Consider the following 6862-nt stretch of genomic DNA (forward strand, 5'->3'; position numbering starts at 1 on the left):
GAAAAACTCCCTAGAAAGGCCAAAACCTAGGAAGAAACCTAGAGAGGAACCAGGCTATGTGGAGTGGCCAGTCCTTTTCTGGCTGTGCCGGGTGGAGATTATAACAGAACATGGCCAAGATGTTCAAATGTTCATAAATGACCAGCATGGTCAAATAATAATAATCACAGGCAGAACAGTTGAAACTGGAGCAGCAGCACGGCCAGGTGGACTGGGGACAGCAAGGAGTCATCATGCCAGGTAGTCCTGAGGCATGGTCCTAGGGCTCAGGTCCTCTGAGAGAGAGAAAGAGATAATTAGAGAGAGCATAATTAAATTCACACAGGACACCGGATAGGACAGGAGAAGTATTCCAGATATAACAAACTGACCCTAGACCCCCGACACATAAACTACTACAGCATAAATACTGGAGGCTGAGACAGGAGGGGTCAGGAGACACTGTGGCCCCAACCGATGATACCCACGGACAGGGCCAAACAGGAAGGATATAACCCCACCCACTTTGCCAAAGCACAGCCCCCACACCACTAGAGGGATATCTTCAACCACCAACTTACCATCCTGAGACAAGGCCGAGTATAGCCACGGCACAACCCAAGGGGGGGGGCACAAACCCAGACAGGAAGATCACATCAGTGACTCAACCCACTCAAGTGACGCACCCCTCCTAGAGACGGCATGAAAGAGCACCAGTAAGCCAGTGGCTCAGCCCCTGTAATAGGGTTAAAGGCAGAGAATCCCAGTGGAAAGAGGGGAACCGGCCAGGCAGAGACAGCAAGGGTGGTTCGTTGCTCCAGAGCCTTTCCGTTCACCTTCACACTCCTGGGCCAGACTACACTCAATCATATGACCCACTGAAGTAATGAGTCTTTAGTAAAGACTTAAAGGTTGAGACTGAGTTTGCGTCTCTCACATGGGTAGGCAGACCATTCCATAAAAATGGAGCTCTATAGGAGAAAGCCCTGCCTTCAGCTGTTTGCTTAGAAATTCTAGGGACAATTAGGAGGCCTGCGTCTTGTGACCGTAGCGTACGTGTAGGTATGTACGATAGGACCAAATCAGAGAGATAGGTAGGATCAAGCCCATGTAATGCTTTGTAGGTTAGCAGTAAAACCTTGAAATCAGCCCTTGCCTTGACAGGAAGCCAGTGTAGGGAGGCTAGCACTGGAGTAATATGATCACATTTTTGGGTTCTAGTCAGGATTCTAGCAGCTGTATTTAGCACTAACTGAAGTTTATTTAGTGCTTTATCCGAGGAGCTGGAAAGTAGAGCATTGCAGTAGTCTAACCTAGAAGTAACAAAAGCATGGATAAATTTTTCTGCATCATTTTTGGACAGAAAGTTTCAGATTTTTGCAATGTTACGTAGATGGAAAAAAGCTGTCCTTGAAACAGTCTTGATATGTTCATCAAAAGAGAGATCAGGGTCCAAAGTAACGCCAAGGTCCTTCACAGTTTTATTTGAGACGACTGTACAAACATTAAGATTAATTGTCAGATTCAACAGAATATCTCTTTGTTTCTTAGGACCTCGAACAAGCATCTCTGTTTTGTCCGTTTAAAAGTAGAAGGTTTGCAGCCATCCACTTCCTTATGTCTGAAACGGGCTTCTAGCGAGGGGAATTTTGGGGCTTCACCATGTTTCATTGAAATGTACAGCTGTGTGTCATCCGCATAGCAGTTAAAGTTAAGTCAAATGACATCCCCAAGAGGTAAAATATATAGTGAAAACAATAGTGGTCCTAAAACAGAACCTTGAGGAACACCGAAATTTACAGTTGATTTGTCAGAGGACAAGCCATTCACAGAGACAAACTGATATCTTTCGGACAGATAAGCTCTAAACCAGCCAAGAACTTGTCCGTGTAGACCAATTTGGGTTTCCAATCTCTCCAAAAGAATGTGGTGATCGATGGTATCAAAAGCAGCACTAAGGTCTAGGAGCACAAGGACAGATGCAGAGCCTTGGTCTGATGCCATTAAAAGGTAATTTACCACCTTCACAAGTGCAGTCTCAGTGCTATGATGGGGTCTAAAACCAGACTGAAGCATTTCATATACATCATATACAGCCTTTTCAAAAAAATTTGAGAGGAATGGAAGATTCAATATAGGCCGATAGATTTTTATATTTTCTGGGTCACTGTTTGGCTTTATTACTGCCACTTTTAGTGAGTTTGGTACACATCTGGTGGTTAGAGAGCCGTTTATTTTGTTCGATATAGGAGGGCCAAGCACAGGAAGCAGCTCTTTCAGTAGTTTAGTTGGAATAGGGTCCAGTATGCAGCTTGAAGGTTTAGAGGCTATGATTATTTTCATCATTGTGTTAAGAGATATAGTACTAAAACACTTGAGTGTCTCTCTTGATCCTAGGTCCTGGCAGAGTTGTGCAGACTCAGGACCACTGAGCTTTGGATGAATACGCAGATATAAAGAGTCCGTAATTAGCTTTCTAATGATCATGATCTTTTCCTCAAAGAAGTTCATGAATGTATTACTGCTGAAGTGAAAGCCATCCTCTCTTGGGGAATGCTGCTTTTTAGTTAGCTTTGCGACAGTATCAAAAATACATTTTGGATTGTATTTATTTTCCTCAATTAAGTTGGAAAAATAGGATGATCGAGCAGCAGTGAGGGCTCTTCGATACCGCACGGTACTGTCTTTCTAAACTAGTCGGAAGACTTCCAGTTTGGTGTGGTGCCATTTCCGTTCCAATTTTCTGGAAGCTTGCATCAGAGCTCGGGTATTTGCTGTATACCAGGGAGCTAGTTTCTTATGACAAATGTTTTTAGTTTTTAGGGGTGCAACTGCATCTAGGCTATTGCGCAAGGTTAAATTGAGTTTCTCAGTTAGGTGGTTAACTGATTTTTGTCCTCTGACGTCCTTGGGTAGACAGAGGGAGTCTGGAAGGACATCAAGGAATCTTTGTGTTGTCTGTGAATTTATAGCACTTATATAGAATTTATAGAATTTATAGCGGTGTTGGCAGAAAGCAGAAGTTTATGCTTTTCAGGGATACAGTCTTTTTTACTTCTATTTCCCTGAAAAATGGAAGTGGGATCTCTGCTCAGGTGTCTTTCTACGCTTGCTATATTAGGCTAGTCAGATATGTCATCATCCTCCGTTGCTGTCTTTGGACACTGTGCTATCTAACCTCCAAACAAGCTTCAATGCCATACAACACTCCTTCCGTGGCCTCCAACTGCTCTTAAACGCTAGTAAAACCAAATGCATGCTTTTCAACCGGTCGCTGCCTGCACCTGCATGCCCGACTAGCATCACCACCCTGGATGGTTCCGACCTAGAATATGTGGACGTCTATAAGTACCTAGGTGTCTGGCTAGACTGCAAACTCTCCTTCCAGACTCATATCAAACATCTCCAATCGAAAATCAAATCAAGAGTCGGCTTTCTATTCCGCAACAAAGCCTCCTTCACTCAAGCCGCCAAGCTTACCCTAGTAAAACTGACTATCCTACCGATCCTCGACTTCGGCGATGTCATCTACAAAATGGCTTCCAACACTCTACTCAGCAAACTGGATGCAGTCTATCACAGTGCCATCCGTTTTGTCACTAAAGCACCTTATACTACCCACCACTGCGACTTGTATGCTCTAGTCGGCTGGCCCTCGCTACATATTCGTCGCCAGACCCACTGGCTCCAGGTCATCTACAAGTCTATGCTAGGTAAAGCTCCGCCTTATCTCAGCTCACTGGTCACGATGGCAACACCCATCCGTAGCACGCGCTCCAGCAGGTGTATCTCACTGATCATCCCTAAAGCCAACACCTCATTTGGCCGCCTTTCGTTCCAGTACTCTGCTGCCTGTGACTGGAACGAATTGCAAAAATCGCTGAAGTTGGAGACTTTTATCTCCCTCACCAACTTCAAACATCAGCTATCTGAGCAGCTAACCGATCGCTGCAGCTGTACATAGTCTATTGGTAAATAGCCCACCCTTTTCACCTACCTCATCCCCGTACTGTTTTTATTTATTTACTTTTCTGCTCTTCTGCACACCAATATCTCTACCTGTACATGACCATCTGATCTTTTATCACTCCAGTGTTAATCTGCAAAATTGTAATTATTTGCCTACCTCCTCATGCCTTTTGCACACATTGTATATAGACCCCCCCTTCGTTTTCTACTGTGTTATTGACTTGTTAATTGTTTACTCCATGTGTAACTCTTTGTTGTATGCTCACACTGCTATGCTTTATCTTGGCCAGGTCGCAGTTGCAAATGAGAACTTGTTCTCAACTAGCCTACCTGGTTAAATAAAGGTGAAATAAAAAAATATAAAAAATAAAAAAAATATAGACTCAGAGGTTTGACTCACACTGTGTCCCTTTTAGTATTCATGTATGTTGGTATTTGCCCCTCATGGTGTCTCCACAACCCATTCTGTAAAGCAATACAATCAGAAGGCTGAGGTCATTACTCCATGAGGAGAAAGCACCAATGTTTGTGATGTTGTTGAATGTGACTTGGATATTACATAATAGAACATGTCTTCCTTCATGCAGGCAATGTTTTGCTTGAAACCATAGTTAAGATTGGGTTTGGTCTCCATCATCATTTCTCCCTGTCCACAACCGCAAGGCTCTTCAGAAGGCAAACTACCTGCTCTCCAGGACACCTACAGCACCCGATGTCACAAGAAGGTCAAAAAGATAATCAAGGACAACAACCACCCAAGCCTGTTCACCCCGCTACCATCCAGAAGGCGAGGTCAGTACAGGTGCATCAAAGCTGAGACCGAGAGACGGAAAAACAGCTTCTATCTCATGGCCACCAGACTGTTAAAAAGCCATCACTAACACAGAGAGGCTGCTGCCCACATACAGACTTTAAATCATTGGCCACTTTAATAAATGGATCACTAGTCACTTTAAAAAGGTCACTTTAATAATGTTTACATATCTTGCATTACTCATCTCATATGTATATACTGTATTGAATACCATCTATTGCATCTTGCCTATGCCGCTCTGTCATTGCTCATCCATATATTATATGTATATATTCTTATTTCATTCCTTAGATTTGTGTGTATTAGGTAGTGGTTGTGGAATTGTTAGATGACATGTTAGATACTGCTACACTGTCGGAACTAAAAGCACAAGCATTTAGCTACACTCACAATAGCATCTGCTAACCATGTGTATGTGACCAATAAAATTTGATTTGATTTTAGCAAGGGCCTGGTGCCACACATAGCTTAGTGGTGGGTTCGCTGCAAGTCCCAGAGTCATTCCTGGGCATTGCCCAATGTGCCAGCCCATTGTTGCCAGTGAGTTTTGTCATTCATTCCTTCTAATGACCTCCATATTGTGTAGATATGGTTTAGATTGCCTATGTGTGGGGCTTGGCTACTAGCAGGATAAGGTGAAGAAATCCTGACTGATCTGCTCTCTCAGTGTCACCTTCGCTGGAATAATTATCGGACCAAGCTCTCATCTCACTCTCTCCCAACTTTGCCATTGCCTCCCTGACAGTCTCTGGCTCTTCCCTCTGCTCAGCTGCCAGCTCCATGTGCCCCCCCCCAAAAAAAACTTGGGGTTGTCCTTGGGCTTTCTGTAGCCGCGAACCCTGTCGTTGTCGCTGTCCTCCATAATCTCCTTCCGTCTGTTGCCAAGGAAGGGTTTCACATCTCCCCATCACTTTTTCCCATGCCCAGAATTCCTTCCCTCTTTGGGCACGCTGCTTGGTCCTGGTTTGATGGGATATTCTGTCACGTTCGCTGGAATAATTATCGGACCAAGCTGCAGCGCAATATGGTTTCTACAAATTATTTATTAGAAATGCATAAAACAACAAAGAAAGAACGAAACAAACAACGAACTTTAACAAAGAGGTGTAACATACACTAACTCAAAGCAATATCCCATAAAACACAGGTGGAAAAAATGCTACTTAAATATGATCCCCAATTAGAGACAACGATAGCCAGCTGCTTCTAATAGGGAAACATACCAAACACCAACATAGAAAAATGAAACTAGAACCCCACATAGAAAATAACAAATAGAAAACCCCCAAGTCACGCCCTGACCTACTCTACCATAGAAAGGAAGGGCTCTCTATGGTCAGGACGTGACACTCAGAGTCTCAAGAGGCTCTCCTGTTAATGGAGTATGGGGGGGGCATGCATCAAAGAAACTTTTGAAAAAACATGCAAATAAATCACATTATTCTCATGTCTCTACAGAGGGCAGTACATCTGTCATACAGAACAGACAGTGATGAAGTAAGACATTACAGAATCATTATAATAATACTTTTAGCTAGAGATGCAGGATCTTCATTTTAGGATCTTCATTCGAGCCAGTTTGCTGCAGCAGGAACATAATCCTTCAGCAACAGGAAATGTGAATTATAATGAATTACATTTTCTGGGGGGGCTTGATACATTTTTCATAAGGGAAATTCATGTATGTAACTTCAAAGTTGAAATTACAAACTACACTACAAGTTTTACATGTCCTGCATTGCAATAAAGTTCTCCTGCAACAGGATGATCAAATTAAGATCCTACACCATCTGTATGGCCTGCATTTCTACTGTGCATCAAGGTATAGTAAATATGATGTGATGTCAGGGAGATATACTGTTATGGTTAGTGTGTTGACTGTCAAATATGTGCTGGCTGTCTAATATTCTCCTCAACATACGCTTGAACATATACTTGATATGTATCAGTAAGTGTGTTGCACATGCTTTTCTTCATGAGTGAAACGTTCATATGCTTTGAAGTATCCATCAAGATGTCAACTAGATTTAAAGTGATAGCTGAGTCAAAACTTTATGTTTTTCATATGGTTCCAAACCCAAAAGTGGTTTAATGTTAAGA

The sequence above is a fragment of the Oncorhynchus kisutch genome, linkage group LG2, assembly GCF_002021735.2.
Source record: "Oncorhynchus kisutch isolate 150728-3 linkage group LG2, Okis_V2, whole genome shotgun sequence".
Classification (NCBI taxonomy): Eukaryota; Metazoa; Chordata; class Actinopteri; order Salmoniformes; family Salmonidae; genus Oncorhynchus; species Oncorhynchus kisutch.